At 41.8% G+C, this 25,362-nt stretch overlaps 1 protein-coding gene across 1 annotated transcript in view; it reads left to right on the forward strand.

The window, feature by feature from the left end:
• Nucleotides 1-5,400: 5,400 nt before the first annotated feature.
• Nucleotides 5,401-25,362, forward strand: part of galnt1 (UDP-N-acetyl-alpha-D-galactosamine:polypeptide N-acetylgalactosaminyltransferase 1) — a 33,147-nt gene continuing 13,185 nt past the window's right edge. Inside the window, exons 1-2 of the mRNA XM_068569352.1 lie at nucleotides 5,401-5,742; nucleotides 19,312-19,424. The gene's annotated coding sequence lies outside the window, so the exon portion shown is untranslated. The remainder of the gene's footprint in view (nucleotides 5,743-19,311; nucleotides 19,425-25,362) is intronic.

Genomic DNA, 25,362 nt, shown 5'->3' on the forward strand with positions numbered 1-25,362 from the left:
AGAGCTTTACATTAATCTCAGAAACATGTTAAAACGCCAAATAAATACACACTGAATAAGAAAAGAAAATCAAACCGTTTTCTTAAACGAGAATGTGAACTAATGTTCATATGGATATTACGGTTACCAGTAGGCCCAGTGGAGTGCTGCTGCCACCATGTGTTTTATGGGAGGCTCTGCATGCAGAATGCTGGAGGCAACGTGTGCAAACAGATCTTATTGATCTCATAATGCGTGAACACTTTTTTTTAGCTCTGCAATGAACCCAAATGATAAAGCTGCTAACCTTCATGTAAAGGGTCACAGTATTTTAGAGACCTGACTATGACCTGCTATCAGGAAAAATCTTTATCTATCTGATTATCCCTCAATGCAAGCACACACACGTTATCCCTCTTCACATGCACATAGGCAGTTTCAACCAGAGAGGGATTTGCTACTCTGAACTTAGATTGTTTCAACTGAATCTGAAGGTAAATGGCCTGAAGCAGTCAAAAGTGCCATTCAGTACTTCATAAAAAACGAGACAGGTTTAGTGAAATGTCATTAAAAAAAAAGGGATCTGAAATTGAATAATGAGACATTTTTCTTCATTGTTTGGTTGATATGTGTATGGCCGAATAGTTATGAAAGTCATGTTTGAATATAGTTCTAAAATAAACCAAAAACCTTTCCTTTGACCTGACCTGTGAAAGAGAGAGAAAACTTTTCCTCCCAGGGATCTATAAAGTTCAGGTAAAACTTCCCAAGCTTACCTGTCAGCATTGCACTGCAGGCTGAGGTGGCCTCTGGTAATCTTCTGGTTGATTAGAGGAGGATGCTATGCCTTGGGATGTACATGGTTATTCTCTTGTCGTTCAGTCACAGAGTTTCGCACAAACATCTTTGAGGGGAAAGTGCCTCTAGCACATCCATCGGTCTGCGCTGGCCCACCAGGGAAGGAGCTGTCAGCATCCAGACATCTCCACACACCTCCCACATCATAATTCAACATAGTGCCCCCTGAGCTGCTGCGCAGACCTTGATGAACTGAGAGATGCTGGTGTAATGTGGTATGTGTGGGTGTGTATTTTAGACACACATGGAGAAGCCTTACCGCTCCTTTGCAGCCCTTGTCCTGTCATATGGTGAATAAAGGACCCACACTCGCAGGGGAAATGCTGATTTCGAGGAAGGTCTCTCCAAATGTCTCATTTATTTTTCAGTGATGGCACACTGCTGCTGCCAGAGACATGAATAAAGGATATCTAGAGGCTGCTCCTGCTCAATTGTAAACAGATATGAATGTCTTATGGGTGAAGTTAAACTATGAGCTGTAACTTTGGGGCATTGCACCCGCGCGCCCCATTCCTTTTGAACACATCATTTAAAGTATCAGGCAGACAGCAGGCTAGAGCAGCATGCTGGAACCAGCAACATCAAAGTCAACGATTTTTGCAGCAGCTGTGCTGAAGCTTACAGTGTCAACACACCTGGGTGCCACAAAGAGCGTTTCTGTCAAACAAGGGAAACTGTTTTGTATTGCTCTCAGCGGTCCACAGTGCTTTCTAAATCATCCTGTTGCCACAAATAGCCATGGCAAAAGCGTTTTTCATGATAAAGTTGATTTTCAAATTGACACGCACACACATACATGTCTGCATCCATGCTTGGGATGTAATTTAAAATGTGATTATCTAAGCGAGATGGTGGAGTTTTCTGCTCTAGTGACTCTGGGTGATATGCAAGCCAAACATACACAGCCACAGCCGCAAGCCTCACTTATTGATCTGCGTCAGCAGGCCATTGACTGGTGCTGGATATGTGTCAATGTTTGTAATGGGCATGGATAGCTCTCACGTGTGTGCATGCAAGCCTGATATTATTTTTTTTCTGCTCTTCAAAGGATGTGGGCAATATTTATTTCTAAAGAATAACAGAAATCCAATTGCTATTAGAAATGAAGGCGGTTCCTCGCTTTAAAATGGATTTGCTGCATCCCAACAGTAGCTGAGAGTAGGTTTCCTCTTCCAAGTGAAATATATAATTACAGACAACAAATAACATGATTGTGAGAGTATTTTTGCACGACTCATTTAGATGGCAAGCTTGTTGGTTGAGAATGCAAATCGGCTGTGTCTATCACATATTTAATCAATGACTGTGCTGACTCTCCCTTCCTGCATGTTTTCTCCATGACCTGACCTCAAAGTGCAGCTTTATTGCTGTTTGCATCTCATCCAGTCGAGGCAGAGTGTTTTTCTGTCTGTGCAGGTAGAACTTTGAGTCCTAAAAACAAGACACTACTCACTGATTTCATTATATGCAACAAGAGTTGCAAAAAACAAATGTGCATGTGTAAGAGCACTGACACCACATCTTGCACACCATATGCTGGCCATCGTGAATCTTTCACAGAATTACACCCAGGAATGAATTGCCAATCAGGAAGAGAATTGACCATCTTTATCAACTGAAGAAAATGAACTCAGTGAGTCAGGCAGCTGGTACTGCCTGGCAACCTTCTGGGTACTCCCAAGTGCTTCTCTTATTCTGTAATAAATTGTGAGGGGAAAAAAAGTTATGCCTACATTCAAGACATTTGAAGACTCCCCTGATGGAACACATAATAGTGAGCAATACTGTTGCCGTCCTATTGTATTTATATGTCTTCTAGTATCCAATAAACAGTTCCCCACTTCCTAGTGGTGGAAAAGAGGAGCCCATTTTATTTTTCTATACTTTTGCAGTTTAGATTTATCCTCAGTATATAGAAAGATACAACAACTGTATCTTCACTTGATGTCTTATTGGATTGTTTGCTAGTGGTCCATAAAAACAGGGGAAAGTTATGGCCCTCTGTCATGCTGACCCCTAAGAGCTGCCCATCAGTCCCTGGAGTGATTTGTGGTGTATGTGTACATATTCAAACACATAGATATATTTCATATAGACCTGGAACAACAAGGCAAGAAACATGCTTTTCTCTTTTTATTGGAAAAATATGCTTATTGTTAGTTAACAGTCAAATTATGATTATTTTTTAATCAACGTTGAAGTTTCCCAATTAATTCATATATGAACGCCATTGTACGATAGACTTTGGGAACATGAAGCACTTTGATTGAGTCAGACTGATGTATACAGGAGATAAGATGGATGGATCGCTTAAATTGTTGGAGTGTTGAATACAGGAGCAACGTTTTGTATCCTGTGGTTTTGAAGGCTGTAACATACATGTTTTTTTTAAGTATTGTTTGGTTTCAACATCCTTAAAGGAACAGTGTGTAATAATTAGGGTGATTAATTGGCAGAAATTGAAGACAATATGCAAAACTGTGTTTCATTTGTGAATAATGCCCTGAAACTAAGCCATGTTATGTTTTATTTAGCTTAGAAAAGCCATGTATATCTATAGGGAGCTGGTTGCCATACTGCACACAGTGATATTTCAACAGCACTAATGAAGCACTCATGCTTTTGCATTACCTAAAAGTGCAGATGCCTACCGCAACCTGGTATTAACGTGACCCGGTGCTAAATAATTGAGTGTTGATAAGCTTCAAGGTTACTGCTGCTTTTTAGTGGTTCTTTTGATGTACTCTAAAGCGAACATTTCCACTGTTCTCTCTGCCAAGCTGAGGTCCTCCAACCACACACACATATACACAAGCACAAACGCCAATGAACGCCAGTATAATGCCAATACTTTTCATCCATACATCTGTTCAACATGTATGAAAATGTAAACAAAATTTAAACCTAATTCAACCCCGCTCCGTTTACCTCATGCAGGATCAGCCAAAGCCATGGTTTCACAATGCTGGAAATCTTCTTTTTCTTTCTGCTTGAGACAAAGCAGACATTGAGGACAGAGGACAGGATGAATGACAGATACAATCTCAAGTCTGCTTTCTTTATTATTGATGTTTTTAATTTATAAACTTCACTCAGAAATTGTATTTATTTTTGTGGACATTTTAGATTAGTTTCCATTAAGATATTAATGACTTTAGAGACATTGCTGTTGTGGAACTGTTGCTGCTCTCATGAACTGTTGCTGTTCTCATACATTTAGTTTGATATTAAAAATAACTATCTAATAATCCTGGTCTGACTTTAATTATTTAAAAAAGCTATTTAGCCATGAAAAAGAATGGTGGGTTGGTTAGAGTAGCTCCTTGCAGTAATAAAATAAAGATACCTATCCCACTTGAGGGCCACCATAGTTCTATAACACATTTGAAAAGGGAGGGGTGAGCGGAGGGTCATGTTGTTGCTTGCTATCTGCAACCTTACAACTAGATGTCACTAAATCTCTCACACTGTTTTGTTTAAGTTAACAAAAAAACTAACATTTAACATACACAGGAGAAGATGTAGGTGCTTGTATTTCAGTCGGCTGTTAACTATATTTGTCAAGACAAGACATTTGAGTCACTAGTGATACAATTAGGCATTTACAAATACCTATACTGTCTTCTCATGCAAAATGGTAAATTACATGCACCTTTATTTTACTTGGATGATTTACTGAATAATTTGTCTTAACAAAATTGCATTACATCCATGTGGTTCATCTTACTCTTTAACAGCACACACACATCAATCATTTCAAATTTGTCTCACGTTTATGTTTTACTTATTGTTCTTCTATTACACTGTGAAAGTTATATAACATAAAGGGACAGTAGTATGTCCTCCCTTGTACATAGCAGCAGCTTCTTCAGGGATCATGCGCTTGCCTGTAAAGAGGTTATTTCTTTGCTTCTAAGGACATAGAGGTTTGTCCTCCAGAGATCTATATATGATTTACAATTAGAATGCAAATACTATTTGGACTGTTCTAAATTCTAATGTTCTAAATTCTAAAGTTCTAATGTTTTAAATTCTAAATTTGAATGCTCTATATTCAGACGTGGCCATAAATGTGATTTTTCATGAATTAGCCCCTCATAAAACACCATTATACTGATGCAATTCCGGCTACATTCTTCTAATTTTGTACAGTTTTTCAGTATAAAAAAGTTATGTAATTACTGTTTATTATAATGAACTAAACAGTGTATACATGTATATATTTGTTGTTTATTCTAAATATTGTTTAATCCAAATATCACTGGCAGAGAGTATATCCACCGATCGTTTAGATACAGTTGTAACATTTTCAGACACTATCAAAGAGGATGGGATCAGATGAGATGTGGTATTTCTTCCGGGTTGAGGTAGTGAAGGGAGGGATGAGCAGTGATGCTGCCTCTGCTCGCTCTGCACATCAGCAGCGTAGCTCCAGTCCTCACAGACCCGGGAAAAGTCAGCACGTCCGCCCCAGAGAGAGAGAGAGAGAGAGAGCGAGAGAGAGAGAGAGAGAGAGAGAGAGAGAGAGAGAGAGAGAGAGAGAGAGAGAGAGAGAGAGAGAGAGAGAGAGAGAGAGGAACCTCGCCGCATAGCGTTAGTACCGGCTGAACCGTGATCACATTCACTCTCTTACCAAATGGATGTCTCCTCTAGTTCCACCGTTTGAAGCTGAACCGGCTCTTTAAGCGACGTTCAACGCCAAAAAAAACCCTTCTCCCCGGCTCTTTTTTTTTGGTTTGTCTCGACGACACGGAGAGGACCACACTCCCCCCCCCCGCTCGCCCCCCATCTTTAGCCCGCTAAGCTAAGCTAACTTAGCTGCGATACTTTGCACCGTATCGTCCGCGTCTCTGCCTCGGAGCTTCGGAGCCTCGGCGGTCGCATCGAGTCGCCCCGCCGCTTTGGGTAAGCGAACATATATATGTATACATATGTGTGAGTAAAACAACGCCCCGTGCTTGTGTTTAATCCTAAACGAACTGTCAAACGCAGGGGCTTGTTTTGTGACGTTGTGTAGCAGCAGCGGCAGCGGGCGCTGTGGCAGAGAGGGTTCTTGTTGACAGAAGCAGCCAAGCAACGAGGATGTGATGCGACTCTCCGTTAAACACACATTTCACGTTACTCCTCCGCCCGTCAGCCGAGAGGCGCCGTCCGTTACTCTCCCGGCCTGGAGGCTGTTGAATGAAAACCCGCCTGCTCGGTTGATAATATACAGTACATTTCTCACTTCTTCTTTTTTTTTTTTGTAGCCGTCGCGCGTGAGCGTCTGCTCTCCACTGTCTCCATGTGTGGTGTCAGGTAAACGAGACGTTATCTTCACACTTTGCCGCATTTGACTGCGGCGAGTTTTCCTAATGGGTTATTCAAATGACTGCCGAGACAGAAGTGAGACAGCCTGGTCGAGCAGGATGCTAGTCCGCACATACAAAATAAAGTACAACAAAAAGAGCAGTCCATGTTTAAAGTTCAGGATAACGGTTCCTACAGTGTATGTACTCTCTCTGGTCGACGTGTTTCTATGTATCTCTGAACGTTTCTAAGCTCCAGTTTCTGAGCTCCATGTTGCATCACAGCCAGTAGAAGTGAGCTGGACACCCGGAATTGAACCTCTGCGTTGGGGCATGTTGTGTCTCCTGCGTCCTGATAGAGGTCAGATGATTTAGCTTAGCTTGATGCATATAGGAGGTAAATAACTAGTGGCCAGATTGAATCGCTTTCCTTCTTTGTTGGGCTGCAGAATTTGAGGGGCCCTCCTCCTATGTTGAACAGAAGTTAATCACATTTCATGTAATTTAATCTTAAGAGACCCTTTTTTCATTGGGTTTGGTTGAAGCACGCAGGGCCTGGCCTGTGTGTGTAAAAAAGAGACTCATGGAGTGAATGAAACAGGGTGAGAATGAGCGAGCATACATTAACAATGCTGTAATTATCTCAGGAGATAAGAAAACGAGATTCACTGTCAACCCTGCAAGACTGCAGTTGCAAAGCAGAGCAGATGAAGACGTTGGATTGACAGGGAACCAATGAAATTAATCTGTCATGTTCGTTAAAGGGAGGGAAAAGAGGAGCATGTATTATTTATCCATTGTGTGTGTGTGTGTGTGTGTGTGTGTGTGTGTGTGTGTGTGTGTGTGTGTGTGTGTGTGTGTGTGTGTGCGTGCAGTAGGACAGCTGCTGTAGCTTTGTGCTACCTGTAGCATTGGTCCCACAGTGCATGCACATGAGCATATTGTTTAATCACGTTTTGAACAGTAGTATCTGGACGGTTCCAGCTAAGCTTTGTAAAAGGAGCACTGACTTGACCATGTAGGTCAACATTCTAAAAATATCGTGGTTTAAGCCATTAATTGTATACAGTACATGTGATCGCAAGTGCTCAGCACAGACATTTTCCTTTCTGATTTGGGTTGCCTGTGTGTCATGCCAGGAGCTCGCCTCAGAGCTGTGGAGCTGAACTTGGCCCTGTGTTGAGGCATGACTGTCCAGCATTTAAAGGAAATGAATCATGTTCCTCATTTCAAGGCCGTGCAGTCGGCATGATGCGTTTCCTGCCCTGTGTGTGTTAACTGTGGGTTCAGCAGATGTGGAGGCTCTTACGTATGAGTCCCACTCTTTCATACTTGTGAGTACAGATTTGAGAGTTTTACAAATTGGGAACATTTTAGCCAATCTTCTTGACATGGATTTAGTTAGAGGCAAGTATTCAGCTGATAACCTTGGCTCTCTGTCTAGGAAATTAGATATCAATGAGGGCCTTCAACATCTATAAGTGTGTGAGTGTGTATGTCTTCATTAAGAAGGCACGTGTAAGTATTAGGTTGTGTGTTTTCATTGTGCAATACAGGTGGTAATAATCATGATAATAGCATTGAAATATAATTTGCTTAATGTGTGCTAAACATCCAATTGAAAAGCATGTGAACAAACACAGCGTAGAGGTGTTTGTAATCATGCACTGCAAAAACTTAAATCTAAGTAAGATGAAATATCTTAAATCAAGGCATTATACGCTTGTTTTTTGATTGACAAGATATTTCTTCTTATCAGGCAGTTTTAATTTTAGAGCCTTTTACTTGTTTCAAGAAGTCTAAGTTTATTACTTTTTTTTCTTGGTTTTGGAAGCTGAATTTTTGCAGTGTGGTGTGAAGTTCGTAAACCTTAGTTTTTCTCTTGATTTTGTTGCTCAATATATTTAATTAAAAGTGAAAGTTGTGACGGGGGAAATCTCTGATGTCCACTCTGTTAGTGGGCATTGGTATTTGTGAGTGGATGTGCTTGTCATAAAGGCTGGCTGTGGTGCATTTATTGCTCCGAACAATAGCCCTATTCTGGCCCATGTCTCCGGAGGGAGGCAGAGGCATACGGCGTTCCCGGCTCTCTGTGTGCCAGCAAGGCTTGGTTTGGGATTGGGTTTCCACAGCCACCTGGAGCTCCGAGCACAGGAATGCCATTGTTCCTCCTTCCAGACTATGGCCGGATCAGACACTCATGCAAACACACACATACACATAAACAGACACATGCATGTACACGCACCCGGCACACAGCATGCAAGAGGAGCTCATATACCAGCTTGTCTGTCCCCCAAAACTCAGGTCACCTTGGTTGTCATTGCTTACATAAATAGACAGTGAATCATCAAGCCTCTGCCTGCACAGCCACGGAGACCTGACATCAGCAGCAAAGCAATGTGCTTGTCTGAGTGGCTGCCTGGTTAGTGTTTTTAATTGAAAGAACAGAAAATATCTGTGAGCTAAATTAATTGTAGTTCCACTATTTGTTTGGTTGTTTAGCTCGCTTGTTTAGAGTTAATTGGTAAGTAATTTATGAAGCAACATTGGCAAAGTCTAGTACCAGTTTGTAATACATTATCAAACTTTCTCTCTGTGTCTGTAATTTCAAATTAAATACTTTTGAGCATTTGTGTTGGTCACACAATTTCTTTTAGACCACACAATTATTGTAATTTTTTTTTTACGTGACATAGTGATAATAAAAATATAAGTTACTTGCTGACCAAAATGCAACCAGACTTAAAAATCTATGACCTTGAAATTGATTTGAAAATGTAAATTAAAATGTTGTCCTAGAGAGACGAGATAGCGACACCTCTTCTGTTGCCTAATCTAGCCGGCGAAATGTCAGTTTAACTTTGTCTACGTCAAAGTTGTCTTTTTAATCAAATCCCCCTCTCACAACAAGACATTACACAAACATCAGCTGTCAGTAAGATGTCTGATTACCGAGTTTCATTCACTGGGTTTTGTTTTTAATAATGTTGTCTGATCACAACATCAGACAGACTCATCTTCACACGCTGCATCAATTTGTTTTAGTAATGTGGCAGTGCAGCAAAAATCTGATTTGCTTCTCACAGATATGAGCTTGATGTACCTTGATGTAATTTTAAAGTATTTTGGTGGTGTTTTTTAGCCTTTATTAGAGAGGAGTTAGTTGCGATAACCTGCAATACAGGGCGTTGGTCAAACTTTATGATTTGTAGGCCCCATTTATCATTCTTTTAATTAAAATGTTGAGTGTTTGAGTGCTACATGTTTACAGGATTGTATTGCCTTTTCTACTCGAAACTAGCAGCCTCGATGTCGTGTACACCGTCCAGAAACTCACTTTCGATGTTGATAGCTAGTTTAGCTGGATCAGATAACAGAGACCTAAATGGTTAAACTTCAGACTGAGTGAGAGAAACGGAAAACGGAGAGTGATGAGAAAAAGAGTGAGATAGCCATCAACAGCATAGTTCTGCCTCTCGGTCCTCTAGGGTTTGCAGGCAGGCAATTTCAGTTGTGCGAGTGCGTGTGCATGCCATGCATGTGTGTCCTCTGGCTTTCCAGCGGGTCACATTAGAGATAGAGTTGCACTGAAGTGGGTCAGCCTGTGCCACCAGGGAGTCTTGCCAGCTCCCTGCTCCCTCTCAGGCGGCAACTAACTAAAGGCCAACACAAACCCATGAAACCATAGTTGTGTGTTCAGTGGAGGTGTATGCATTGTTTGTTGGTATTGATTGTTGGTGTGTGTGTTTACGTGCAAACATATTGGGATCTTTGCTGTTCTGTCATTCATTGAGATAACAGCCCCCCCTTTCCTGTTCACTGTACTTTGACTCCGTATAAACAGCTTTGCTGGAAACTAAAATACTGTAAAGCTGTGAAGGCAAAATGAGCAGCAAGCCTAAGCTACGGTGCAGTGTGTTTAGACTGCATAGAGCCTCTACAGATGATTCAGAGCCCGTCACACAGCGTGTCTCAGCTGGATGGATTCAGTGTTTCTGCTAGCTTAATGATAAGGAAATAGGATTTAGCCCAGTATTCAGCAGTGGTTTATTTTTTTCTGAATTTGGTTCTCCTCTGACAAGGAATTAGGGATCTATTTCTGTACTCAGTTCGCTTGCTATGTCCCTGCATTGTTGAATCGAAGTGACATCATGGGGTAATACATAGACCGTAAGCATAGTACAAGACTGAATTATTGCACAATATGGCTGAGATCACTTCTTTTCCGATACAAATAGAAGATGCTGCTTTAGAGAAAGTGATTCTCAGACTGTTGGATAATGTTGTAAATAATATTTCTTCTGGGGCATAACCTGAACCCATTTTGTTCTTCCACCAGTTGTGGATTGGAATACATTAATCTTTTTGAAGATGCAAGTCTCAACCTGCAAGTGATCTGCATTCCAGCAAATGAATGAGTTCCCTTACAAGAAACATGATGAGCTTTTTAAAATGATCAACACGCATGTTGTGGCCTTTGCAGGATATCTTACGTCGGAGCTTTTTGTTTTAACATTCATTTAGTTTTCGTTGGGAAAGACTAAACGGATTTCAATGGGCTGATAGGACATGGATGTTGATGTTCCCTACTTTCATTTGTGTCAAAAAGGATAATATCCAAATCCAAATCCTAATTTGTCTTGTTCCTTGCACACCTGGACATGTCAATGCAACTTTGTTAGCTTGACCCAAATCCAACTGAATCTGCAATTGTATTTGACTTGTTGTTGCAAGCACAGTGGTCTTTGACTTTCTACCTCTTAAGTCATCCTATTACGTGGTTGACCCTCATAAAGAGATCCTGTGCTCGGATAGTACGAAGCTTTCAGAGGCACCTTGAACATCCGAGCAGAGGAAAATAAAAAGGACTGCAACAGCTCAGCCGTGTAGGATTGAGTAACCCTATACGCTGGCTGTTCAGCTTAGCTCCCAACAATTCCCTTCTTTGTAGGAGTGCACTGATCATGCCTCTGTATGTTGCTCTCAGCATCTGTTTCACTCTGATATGACCCAACAGGAAAAGACATAGTTTCCATGGCAACGGGACTGCTCCTTACCCATCCCCCCACACCCCCCTCTCCTCTATTCACACCCGCCATAGGAGGAAGTGGAATAGGTCCAATTTCTGCTGACTCATAGAGAAACAGTTGTGTGTCGCACACTTGGACACACATGTGTCTGCTCACTCCAGCCTGGAATGATTGTTAGTGTGCTTTTTTTTTTTTTTTAACATGTTTGACATTGTTTGTGATGGTATGTTGGCTTCTTCATCCAGCATGGTAGTAATGATAATACATTTTATTTGTATAGCGCTTTACACGGTACCCAAGGCACATCTAGGCCTGTTTGTTTTGTAAGACTTGAATGTTGTCGGGGTTTAAATCTCAAAAAGAAAAGGACTTCATGCTGTCAATTAAAGGAAGGGTATATTTGGTGTGTATGGTGGCTGGGCTAAGTTACACTTTATTGATCTCTATCGGGATATCTGCCCTCTGCATGTGACCCAACCTCACTGTTTAGGAGCGACAGGCAGCAGCTGTATACGGGGGATAAAGTCCAGTTCTGAAGCCAGTGCCTTGATCAAGGACAGTGGCTTTCTTTGACTACTGCCTCCTGTTGCATGGCTGTCACTAGTGGTGCGACGAAACAAAAAACTCACGGTTCGGATTGTATCAGGGATCAGAGTCGCGGATCGGATCAGCACGAAAGATCAAAGGTAGAAAATATAACTTTTAGAGATGCCTGATTACCGCCGAAGAGCAATGATGATCCATACTGGCAGAAAAAGAACCCTTTGTTGTTTTGATTATAACAAAAATGATTTCAACCACTCTGAAGTCTGTAAACCATCAAATTCTAAATAATTTTAAAAACCCACAACTCAAGTGATTTAGTAGTTTTAATGATAGGTGTAAGGAAGTTAAACAGCTCATAATTCATCCCTAATATCAATTATATTTTAATGGTAAACAAACTTAAAATACATTTCACATCATGATAATGTTATAATTTACCTTTGCTCAGCACTCATTTTCACTAAACAGAGCCTAAACTTACCATAATGTCACCAAACGGTACCTTCGTTCTCCTCCTAACTATTTAAACACGGATTAGTTGGTTACAATGTTACATTATCAGAGATCAGCAACGAGAAAAGCATACATGCCAATGTCCTGATCGCATATTTTACTGAATATTGGCATTACAACTTTATTAATCACTGTGATATTTGACATTCAACTGTGTTATTAATCCGCGGTCCACAATCGTGCCGAACCGCGAGGTGGGATCTCAAATGACACCACATCCATAGTAGTAAGGTAGTAGTAGAGTTCAAACCCAAAACCCTCCGTGAGGCAATACTGCTAATCACTTAGTCATTAAGCTGCCATATGCACGCTGCTGCGAAATCAAGAAAGCCCAGTGAGGATTTATAGAGATTTACTACAAACATCTTACTGCTTTCATCCTGAAGAAAGGAGCCCTGTTTGTACCTGGATGAAAGTTCTTAATTGGTCTTGGTTCAGGTTTCACTCCTTAAAGCAATGCACAGTAAAAGAAGACCATTGTTGTGGAAGAAGTCCGTGGTTTAGCACAATACTGATTATTACTGTCTGTGAGACTTTGATGAGAAACCAATGAATCACTGATGGACAAAATAAATATTATTTATTGGGGTTAAAGAATTGTTAGAGACATGCAACTGTGGAAAAGAGATGACAGGTGGATGACCAACAATGTACATTTGTGTGTTATAATAAGATCAACTAACTACCAGCTACCAAGCATTGTGTTTTTACTAGAGTTACTGACTCACAAAATCAGTTTGTAAACTATGTATAATGTAACTAGAGCTCCAGAAGTTTGAGTTTATGAGCCTTCTACTTTACCAGGATTGCCTCTAATTTGGCTCAGAGGACCTCAAACAAATACAATGTTGTAAATTGTTTCCACAAACAATAAGAAATTAGAGGTGTCACTTCACTGTCAAAGGTGTCACTACGCTCTGAAGACTTTTTAGATCATTAAATGTTGCAAAGTTGACAGTAGACTGAATTGGTATACAATGGAAAAGTACCTGTCACTGTTGAGGAACGAAGTGAACGAGAGGGAGGCAGAAAAGACAGAGCTGCGTGGTGGCAGCTCGGCGCTCCGTCATTAGTTGTGTGACAGAGCGAGCTATCGGCCCCAGGCTCACCCTGACCAAGGTACAGCGCTCCCCTCCGGGCCCACACACCATCTCCAGCTCTTATCTCCTACCAGGCTGCTACTCTTGAGTGTCTGTTTACATGTGTGTGGGTCTGTGGGTTTGTGTGTCTGAGGACTCTTTGAGTGGAGTTGTTCTGGCCTGGTCACACTGATAGCCATATCAACTCAAGGCTGATTGACTGCAGAACACTAGCCCATTGTTTTACTGTGTGTGTGTGTGTGTGTGTGTGTGTGTGTGTGTGTGTGTGTGTGTGTGTGTGTGTGTGTGTGACTCTGGGCGTGTGTTAAGCCATCAGAAATTGCATTTCTACGAGCCATAAATGTTGGACGCACTGTGTGTGTGTGTGTGCGCGCATGTGTGTGTGCGCGCATGTGTGTGGGTGTGTGTCGTATGTGGTGCACTGTAATCTGCCAGAGGCTGGGATGTGGGTCAGTGTGGCTGCAGCTCTTCAGGGAGAGACAGCAGCAGGACTCTGGCTCTGTACTTACTGTAGGGGGACTTGCCGGGTTAAAAACATGTTTTACAAAATGCAAAGTAATGCACGGGCTAACCTACACTTGAGATTTGACTTGTGAATTTTCACATACCCTGAAACAAAGCGTTGGCTATTCCAGTCATTGTAGCCTTTTTTCATGTGCGCCGAGCTAAATGTGTTAAAAATATTCAAACCTACCTTAAAGTTTGTGTTAAGCTAGCGTTATTTGAATAGGGTCTTCTATAGTGATCGAAGTTTAGATTAAAGCTAGGTTGGAAAGAGGATGACCTGATTAGTTATGCCTGGGCTCATAGTGGATTTCACCTGTAGTCATTAAACCAAGTTATTGCTGAACATTTAGATCTCAAAATGAACGCTTATTGGAGGTTAAGTAGTTTGACTATTGAGTGTGTATGTGAGTGAGTGAGTGTGTGTGTGGATGTAGACTTTTCTTGTGATTGACTGTGCATTTTGCTGCCGCCAATAGGCTATTGAGGTTCCACTTTTTTGACATCCAGTCTCAGAGAGCAAACCATTTGAAGTGTCCCAGCAGTGTTATAGACGGATTAATAAAGACAGAGTGTGCAAACAGACCAGTTGGTGACATGATGACGGGCATCACTGGTCGAACAGTGAGATGAGAAATGTCATTCTTTCCTGTGAAAGAACAACAGATTTCCTTTTTCTTTCAGGCGGATGCTGTAGATATTATCCACTCACAGTGACTCGGCACACTCGGTTTGCCAGGTCCATTATATGTTGTCCCCATATATCTGCTATAATTGTCATATTATCTTGACTGGTACCGATACTGAAGCTGTGTTTCATCAAAAGCATTTCACATGCTTATTTTTCCTTTAGTGCCACATGGACAATACATTTCAATCCACTGCAGCTAAAACACCAGCTTCTGTTGTGCAAGAAAATGTGTTAATCCCACAATTTGCCACGACACCAGAGGAGGAGGAGATTGCACGCTGTGTAGAATTGCTCGGAAGTCTCCACTGGATTGGAAATATTGCCGGTTGCGTTTTAAGCATGTAAAGCTGGGGGCATGCACGCTCTTATGTTAGAGCGTCTTTAGCTTCTGTACTGTGAGTATTTCTTCGTGAAACAGAATATTTGAGCACTGTACAGTTGAGAGAGGGATTAAAATCAAATCCTTCTCATTTGATGAACCATTCAAAAATGGAGTGGCTTAGAATAGCGTCATATGGAGCGACAGAGGACTGCACACGGCCCCCTAGTTGCTTAAAGGGTGAGTGACTGACAGATGGATGTCATGATATTTTTCGTTCAAATTCATTAGTACTAGCTTCACATATGTCAGTTTTCAAGATAGAAAATATGATTTGAAATATATATATGTTGCCATATATTGTTAAATAGGTGCAGAATATGACCGGAGATGAGATCTAAATAAGTTAAAGGGCATATTTAATTTCATGTGAACTTAAAGCTTGATCTTGTTCACACGACTGACCAGAGCATGGAGGGACACCAGGGAGATACCACTAACAAATCCCAAGCCTCGAGATGTTTCCACGACACACGGAGATAGATGGGAAAGTTTGGGACTAAATCTGTTCTGTGTAATCACTCTGGACTCTGCGACGGGAAGGCGTGCGTGTGTTTTTGTTTTGTGTGGATGTGTGTGTATGTGTGTGTGGTGTGTGCCACCACCACCTGCTCTCTACTGTACTCTCCGTAAACAGGAAGCTGATCTCTCTGTGAAACTCCTCTCATCCGTTCTTTTCTGTCTGTCCGTAAGTCTCTCTTTCTTCCTGTACCTACCCAGCCCCCCTCTGTGAGCACATGCACTATATCTAGAAAGTGACAGGCCCCCAGTTCCCACAGCACATCTTTAATATGGAAAGCAACACAGGCTGTGGTGTGACAAGTTTCTTCCATGATAAGTGTGACATAATCACGTGTCGAGGGGAGTTGAGCCAGTTGCTTCTTACCTTTTTTCTCCTTGTTCTATTCCTGGCATTCCTGTTTTTGCGTGTTGGGCTTCCCCTGGAAAGCTGTCAGAAATAGTGAGCTACCGCTACAGTTCCCTGTAAAACTGTTGTTGTCCTCTTTTGTTGCCTTTCCTCTTGTCCCTATTTAGCATGGATTTGGTGTTTTGTGCGTGCATGAGGTGCTGCAGGCCCCTCAGGTCCTTCCTGTCCCACACCACTGGAGACATGAGGCGTTTGACAGCGCAGGAGGTTCGAAGGGATGGCTGGAAGGAGGAGCAGTTGGCACAGGGTTAGCACAGCACTGTTTGTTGTTGCTAAGACCAAAGATGTCATCTTTGGACTCCCTCTGTTACAACATACGCTACAAACGGAGTCATGTAACACATGTACAGACCTTGGCCAGGAACCAAACACACACATACACGCACACACAAACACACACACACACACACACACACACACGTGCTTTATGCTCTTAGCAAGCTATCACACAGTCTCGAAGAAACCTTTCGTTCTTTCTCACCCCGTTTCTCCTCTCCTCTCTCTGCAGTATTTAGAGAGCACGGAACACGTAGCAGTGTTCACGCTAAGCTTGAGGAATTGACTGATTTGACTGTCACTTAGTTTTAGCTCAGCCCACACTCCCATCTAACTTCTCCAGAACAAAGATTGTTTCAAAGCTCCTGAACCTTGTTTGGCTTCAGTCCTGCTTTGAAGCCTCGGGGGCCTCAAGCTTTCGCATGCCAACTTTAGTTTGCAGGGTGTGATGTGGGTGCAGACGTGGATTAACCGCATGATGTGTGTGTTAAGTGATTTCTGCTCGCTAAAAGAGAACTTGTGCTTGCTCGCAAAGATTTCATCATCATTTCACCCATGATCTCCTCCTCACCTTTGAATTTCATAGTCTGCCTCAGCCGCTGGTCTTTTGGATTTACAGCAGGAATTACGTCAACCCAGACCAGGAGAAAAGAAAGCCTCTGTGGATTACTAACTGGGAGTGTCGGACAGCAATAGAGAGGCAAGACAAGGGTGGGATGATGACGACCAAGCTATTTGGCCGCCTTGTGCATGCTCTTTGTTGGTTCTCAGCTGCTCACCACTGGACGAAAAAGAATTAATGTGATGTACAAAAGAATGTGATAGTGAATGTAAAAGGCAGAGAATTTAACATGCACTGAGCCAAATTTTCCCCCAATATGGATTCTTAGACCTACATTTAGGATATCTGCCATATAATGGCAGAACAAAGTTCCAGTAATCTCTTTTCCAAAATGTAAAATATAAAGCTTTGAACTGTAAGTGTAGACATTCTTTTTTTGTGCATTTTGTATTGTATAGTTTCAGACAGTTTATTAAATTTTGTAACCATAATGTAGCAACATTCTACCAGATCCTGACACGAAGGCTTAATGCACAGAAGCAAGTTCACCGCAGCACATTTCTGTGGATGGCTCACATCTGGTCGATACTTATATGGCCCGTATTAGCTCTAAGTCAGACAGAGAATGGGCTTGTTGAGACTGAAGAGACTCTTATACTAAAAATAGTGACCGTGTCATAGTGTCGGACCGATGTTTTGACAATAAAAGCTTGAACGGTAACGTCACCAACACTGTAAACCTGCGACCAAGTGGACTCACTGGATGCTTGTGTTAGTGCAGCGCCGGCTTGAATGTTGTCATGTTCCACTGGCAGGGCTCACTGTTTGGACAGGTCCATCCCCGCTCACCTGCTCTGTATAACACATCCGACTACGTGTCATCTGTATGCCTCACCACTGATGCATGGCATCTTGGCGTACTCGGTGTGTGACTTTGTGTTGCATGCCAGCATATTTGTGTGTGTAAAATCAGTCTTTCAGAAGCAATACATCACATCTACTTTTTTTCTGTTTTCAAAGGACTGAGGTCACAGTTTTACATTTAATGAGGGAACAGTTAATACTCAGGGGGAGGAAAAGCTGAGGCAGCTGCATATGTTGGAAGACCTCCCAACGTTGCTGCACTGCTGGAGAACAGCCCAAAACATCACACCGATATCTCTCTCATTCAAATTTGGTATATTTCCATGCTTTTAATCAAGTGTAGTATTGTCTGTTTCTCTTGCTGTTTGTGGTTGCTCTCATTGTCGAGTCCTCTTCAGCATGTAGCACTCATGCAATGAGTACCGTGTGAGACAGGAAGGAGGTTTTTCTCCGCAGACAGCGACGGAGAGAAGTGGCTTTTTTTTTTTGCTGCAGTGTTGTATGTGGTTCTGTAGGTTTATTTTGCGATTGTCAGGGGAATCTGATGAGTATTTATAGAGGCTCTTGCTTGTCCTGCTTCCAATTTGCAAAAGGATTACGTTCCATTCTTACTTTGTGTAGGTGTGTATAAGATGAAGGGATGGAAAGAGAGACTGTTTATGACATGACGGAGGTAGAGAAAGAGCGCAAAGAGGAATGGGGACTTTCCCCCGAGGAGACGGACCCCTTTGGTGGCCACGAACCTCACATACTGAGCATACCTGCACTGCAGTAAAGCCTCCTCACTCACTAACACAGTAGTGTGTGGGCTGGCAGGAAGAGATTTATGCTATGTTTTTTCTTGTAATACAAAACTTGTAATACAGACACGCAATATGAAGTCCCAGTGGACCAGAATGATGACTTGGCTTTAAAGTAGGCCAAGGACCAGATTGAAGGACACACACATACATCCACACCCCCACACACATGTGCGCATACGCCCCCACTGAGTCATATTCACTCTCATCTTCATTCTCTGCAGATTTAAAAAATAATAATAATAATAATAATAGCAGATTAATCCAGTAAGATGAGCAGTTCTGAGAATCCGACAGTTGTCCATCCTTATATCCCTCTACCCCTTCATCCCTCTGTCTTCTCTCTCACTCTCTATCTCTTGTTTTATCCGTCTCCAAAGCTGCCAGAGTCTTTGGTTGTGTTTGACCTTTTGGTCAGCGTGGAAGCAGGAAGGACGATGGATTGATAACACAATACCAAGAGATACGGAGCCCAGATGACAATTTGTAAATGATTGACAACTTGAGTGCCATATTCAGACCAGACTCTAGTCTAGAGAGTGTTTCGCCTGTAAGATCATGTGTTTCCACTAATGCCAGGAAGTCTCGGTGCAACGGGGAACATGCCTGGTGACATTGTGACTCCGACCATGTGCTTATGTGAGAGATAGATGAGTGTTATTGTTGTGCGTGCGCAGCCAGGAAGTATGTTTCAGGCCGAGTAGCAGCCTCTCACGGTCTTCCTGTGGTTGCTTTGTGGTTTTGTGCCTCGCGACACACTTGCTCTCTTTTCATAACCGTTTGACCACAACACCCGTTTAAATCAATGTATTAAACCTCGAATTAAAGAGATAAATAAAAAGGGATACAATGGTTCTTTTAGATTATTTCCTGACTCAGATTCTTGGTTTCAAGATCTTCCAATATTTTTTGCATAACTGCTAAGCCTGCATGCTCTTTCACTTAGCAAAACCGTGTTTTTGATCCGTGTGTGTTTCTCTCTTGTTCAAGGAGTATGTTTGAGTGACGAGCGAAGGAGGAAGTGGGATCTCTCACGCTCCGCCCCCAGTGCTGGTGGAGCAACCTTCACATCTGACCAGAGACTCCTTTAGTCACTTGGACAGGTATGAGTTTATGAATAATATTAGCTTCAGCCAAACTTCACAATGCATATTTCTACAGACTTAAATGTTCTTCCCAAAGGTTCATTGCATGGGCAATATACTTGGTATAAATATCGTTAATACGGCAGCTGTATATTCTGGATTCAAGATGTGAAATACAAACCAAATCCTTAGTGGTTTAACTGTCTTGCTTGTGGGCTCTGATGCATTCAGTCGTGACTGTTGGACTATGCTAATGACACATGTGCTTTTAGTTGTCCTTACTGTGCTATGCTCTTTGTATAGGAGACGCCATATTCAAGAGAAAGAAAAGTGTTGTGTATTATTGGTCAAAGTAGATCAAGTGCAATGTTTAGGGGTTCAATTTCCAAAGTACCATCAATTCAAAACATGTCTACGGATCCTTTGTTGTTAAGGTCTGTCGAAATCGTGTCAAAATTATTGTTAGAGTCCACGATTGAGTGAATTTAAAGCCAATTTTTACCAATGTGATAACAAATGGAAATTGAATAGGGATATTTCCATGAATGCGTTAAAAAGGAAGTGGAATATGTTGTTTAAAATAATATAATACAAATATAATATTTCAGATACAAGGTTGCCCTGCTGTAATCCCAGAGTAGCTTTCGGTGTAGCAGTGCTGAGAGCAGCTGACACGTGTGCATGCGTGTCATTAAAGCCTTCACTCTGTGCGATATGAGATGTTAAAAGAGTAATTACAGCACACAAGCGTCACGCAGACCAAGATGCACGATGCCGCGATTAGTGATTTCTTATGGCTGTTGTAATTTATTTATTTTTATACATGTGCTGTGTTTCTGTGTTTTTCTAGTACTGTAAAGCCAGCAGCTGCACTCTCTACAACCCTCAAGGGAACACCCTCTGTGACGATAGCGTGTATTGATTTTGGCCGACAATACCCGATTGATTAGAAATTGAATAGTTTAATTCCTCTTTACTCTCGTGCCAAGCTTTGCATTAGTAATCTCCCTCCTTCCCTATCTCCCACCCTCCAAATAACTCAAGATCCATCTGTAAACCTCACCTACAATTATGAGATATGTGTCTCATCAAACAAACTCCCACCAGTTACAGTCCAGTTCAGTGCACCTGCAGAGACGCCACCCCGCACTGAACTCCCACAACAGTTTCACGTTTAACCAGTTTTAATGCCTTTGGTCATCTGTAATGTGAAAATATCAGATTTACAGTCCAATAAATAAAAAGTGGGCTTGCATGGCTGCTGACAGGTCGGCAGCCAAAGTATTAATCATACCGTATGGCGGTAGAGGAGCTTGAACCAGCATCTGGTTCCAAAGCGTCGGAGCTTCCTTTGCTAACTTCTCCAGAGCGAAGAGCGTCGGAGCAGCGAACTGAATTGTGTCGCATCACTCTGCCCTCCGTTTCTGTTTCTGTTTCTGTCACCTTTCTCTGTTTCTATTTCTTTTCTACTCCAATAGTTTTGTCATTTTTAAACAAGACTGAGTTTCAAAAGTATACCCTGCCATGATTTTTTAAGATTCATGATTTTAATTAGCGGGTAGCCCTAGTATTACATAAAATGACTCAAATTAAAAAATATAACACACTTAAATGGTAATGAAAGGTTTCCCCCATGATAAAGTTTAATCATGGGTGTGAGAACAACCTTGTCTTTTGATCAAATTTAGTTTGAGATTACATCCTACAGTTTGCAGTGTGAAATACCTCCTCTGCTCTTTTTCACTAAACACTAATGTTTAATTTTGTAGTGTAATAAATAAATAAATAAATATAAATATATATATATATATATATATATATATATATATATATATATATATATATATATATATATATTCACACAATACATTCTATAAATATAACCACAGACACATGTACTGTGTCTACTCTCTTTCTCCCTGTAAACCGATGGCAGGTCTCTCCATCTCTCTCTGTCGCAGTCCTCCTCCTCTTCTCTGCTTCTTCTATTAGACCAGTTGTGTTCTGCAATCAAGGTTATGACCTGAAAATGAACTGACCCCAGCCTTTTTGCCAGGAGCGGATGTGTACCTCGTGTACTCCATAGAGAGCAATAGAGACGGGGCTTCGGGCCGCCTTGTTCTGTTTCACTTCCCTAATATTAGCCTGTTCCTCGTTATGCTCCAATTGAGAAGCTTTACAACGGTTCGAAAAAGAAAAAAAAAACGCTCATCATCAGCGTTGTCTTGGAAACTGTTGAGCTTTTCAAGTCCATATGACCCAAGTAGACAGCTTGTGCACTTGAATAGCACCATCTCTGATGTTCTGGTTTCTCATTGAAGAAGCTTCAAACGGCAACATGCATTTTTACACACTTGTTTGTGACGGATAAACTAGTTTAAAAGGCATCTGGTTTCATAAAGTATAAACTAGTGCAAACCAATACACTGTTACACTTTATTATATGAATTGGCAGCATAAACTTTAGGTTGATTAGTAACCCATAAATCCTCCTCTCTCATTACACTCCCTCATATTTACTATCTTCCTCCCTCCCTCCTGATTTTCTTTTCCACATATAAACATGAAATCCCCAGAAGGGAGGCTCCCCGCTCCCAGTCACGGAGCGAGTGATTCTCTCACTTCGGAGTTTTTGCAAGTAGTTGTGAGAAACTCTGGTTGTGCAATCTCTAAAGAAGGATTAAGGCCGTGGAGAAGAGGAGGGGAAATGAAGAGAAACACAGAGAAGGACGTGAAGGGGGAAATTGTGTTCTTGTCGGGAAGTAGTGATGGCAACCACTCTTGAAAAGAGACGACATCACTAAGAGACGAACACAGGAGTGGGGGATGGGGTGGCTGAGAGCGAAATGCCCAGGATGGAGATATAAAGGGAAGATGGAGGGAATGTGATCTGTTCAGGGATTAAGGAGAGAGAGCGGAGAGATGGATAGATGGAGATTTGTGTGTCTGTTTAATGTCACAGGGAGCCAGGCTGTTTAAAAGCAACTTCAAAGAGACTAGCGCCCAACATAAACTAAACTGACACACATTCACACACATAACACACATAGAGAAGCAGGGCCCGGGGCTCCAGTGAGCACAGAGGAGACCTGAGGTGTCCTCTGCCATGCCTGATTAGAAATACAGTGAGTGGAGAGATGGCGACGGAAAAAGCGTGTTAAGTCAACATACATGCGTATAAATCTTCTCTGCTACTGCTGGAAGCGCTGCTGTCTACTTGGTTCACATCTGCTGTGATCAAATGTCATTCAGGGAAACCAGTTGACATCCCTGACAGCATTTTGACAAGACTTTGTGCGCAAGAATGTATGTGTGCCTTCCTGCGATGGAGCGCCTCCGTGTCGGTGTCTCCTGCCCTCCCAAGTGCGCTATTACTCGTTTGGCTTATGTGCCTCGCTTCGCCTGTGCACAAGGAAAGGTGAAAAGGGCCCACCTTCCTGCCGTGATTTCAGGTTGTGTTTGTGTGCGGAGGTCGTGTAAGGCCGGTACAATCCAGCAGTAGTCAGAGAGATGGAAAGGAGAGACAGAGCGTAGAGCAGGGGCAGAATTTCAGGCTTCCCACCGATATTGGAATTTCAAGAATTCAGGAGTGATACAGTGAGACAAGCAATTTGACGAATTCTTTGCAGGATATCCGGGAGGATCTGTGAATGAACTTACTGTTACTTTGACATGAAAATACCAGAATGTGCTCGATGGCCATGTTTATTTTGTGGTATGTTGGTTTCCCCTCAACAGTCCTAACACTAAACTCTATAAAGTCTGAGAGTTTTGATCGGGGATGTGGTGGGAACACTGAAAAATGTAGAAACCCTGGCTCCTTAACTGTGGCTTTCAGAAAAATACAGAGGTTATATATCAAAGAAAGTAGATGGATGAAACAGCAAGGGTGAAAGCTATGATAATATATGGTAACATACCGTATAGAATGCCAATTGTTATAGCACTTTGCCATCACCTATGTACCCTTTCTTCACTTAACTGCAGTAGAAACCTGTGTGTCAATGTGTAACTATACAACCACACTGACATACATTATTGTTACTCAACTACATTTTGGCAAACCTAAGTTCTTTGCTAACTATTTGACCGAGGGTTGCAACTAACCAATATTAAATCAGACTGTAAATATCTGTTGATCATTTTAGTCGTCACAATTTCGAGCCGGTGGCATCTTGAAATGTTATGTTTTGTCCAGCAAAGTTCAGTGCAAAACCCAAAGATTAGTTTCTATCACATAAGATAAAGAAAAGCATGTTATTGGTAATTAATTAATCAAAATCATGGCTGAAGTGTTTTACAAAATACAAAGAGTATGTTTGTAAAGCTGTACATAGTAGCCGTTTATCATTAAAGTAACCATATATGGTCATTTTCCTCACAAAGTATTTTCACTGAGTGCCCTATAAAGGGTTAAGCATGTATTATGTATCATTAGAAGGGTGTCATTTTTTATTTAAACCTTCACATTTCAGTGTGAGGTGAGGCCTCAGGAAAGCTGACATACTGATAAAGTTATAAAGGCCGACGTCAAATGATCTGACATGAAAGGTTCTTCATGTAGAAGACCAACCAAAGACAGACTTGTAAACCAAATTGTAAGTCCAATTTTAAATTGTATTCAATCTGCACCTGAATTTAGTGTCAAGTTTAAACAGCTGGGCCATGATGCTCTTACATCAATCTTGACAAAACCATTGTTGCTGTACTTCACTTTATTTGATTGAATGATTCTCTGGGAACTACGGAGCAGAGCGTTGCATTTAACTCGTGGTTTCTATTTTATTTTTGTCTGTCTGCAGCAGTTGTCATGACCATGTCACATAAGAGGGCTCCTTGCTATTGACTATTTGTTGCAGTCCTTATCTCGCAAGTAGTTAATACAATTATCATTATTAAACTGTTACATTGTCAGGACATGGAAACTCACACAGGAAAGAAAGTCTGAAAAAACAAAAGAAACTTTGAAAGAACAGAAACATTCTCACATTTTCTGCAGTGGACAGCACTTTGTGCTACCAGAATCCTATCAGGAGGAATTTAGAATTGCTGCTCCGCAGTTTTCCATCCTCGGTGGCTGCTAAGCTAAGCTAAGCTAACTATGCACAAACATTCCCCCTCCCAGAGGCATGAAAGAAATCACCGTAGTCAAATTAATTTTCTCCCTTCTGCTTGTGTTGCTGCAACCTGAGGGATCACTGAGGCAGAGAATCAGCCAAAGAGAGGAGAGATGGTGCTGGAGGAGGGAAGGAAAGGGGAGCAGAGGAATTTTAATGTGCCTGTGTCTGTCTCTCACTGCCTGCCAAAGAAAAGCAATTACTATCACAGCTCCTCTCTCTCTCTCTGCCCCGTGTATGTGTGTGTGTGTGTGTGTGTGTGTGTGTGTGTGTGTGTGTGTGTGTGTGTGTGTGTGTGTGTGTGTGTGTGTGTGTGTGTGTGTGTGTGTGTGTGTGTGTGTGCATGCTTACCTGCAAGCGTGCGTCTGACTACCCTTTAGCACACAGGGATTTGGTATGTTGCATGTAAAAAGAGTGTAGATTGGCTTGAACACTGCAGTGTGTTTGAGAAAAAGGTTGCCGTATACATTTTCTTGATACTTGATAGCAGTCAAAGCTTTACTTGGATACCATGAAACACCCTATGAACAACGCTAGTGTTGACTGTGCTTATAATGGTGCCCGACACACAAACCTAACATCAACTTTGGAGGAGGAAAAAAAAATAGATATCCTATTTTTCTTTCTGAATGATGTAAGACAGAAGTCCAGCGCTGCGCATCAATAATTGTGAGGCTCTCTGGGTGTGAAGGTGACCATTTGGACCGGCGCTCAGCCCACAGATAAGTGCTGAGAGTCAAACAGACCGACAGACAGGAGGAAAGACAAATGGAGGCGTTGGGAAGATACTCCAGGGCAGAAATGTGGGAAGGGTGGAGGTTTAGAGGAGTGAGGAGAAA

This window comes from Clinocottus analis, unplaced genomic scaffold (assembly GCF_023055335.1).
Source record: "Clinocottus analis isolate CAN_PGR_092001 unplaced genomic scaffold, fCliAna1.0.p SCAF_9, whole genome shotgun sequence".
Classification (NCBI taxonomy): domain Eukaryota; kingdom Metazoa; phylum Chordata; class Actinopteri; order Perciformes; family Cottidae; genus Clinocottus; species Clinocottus analis.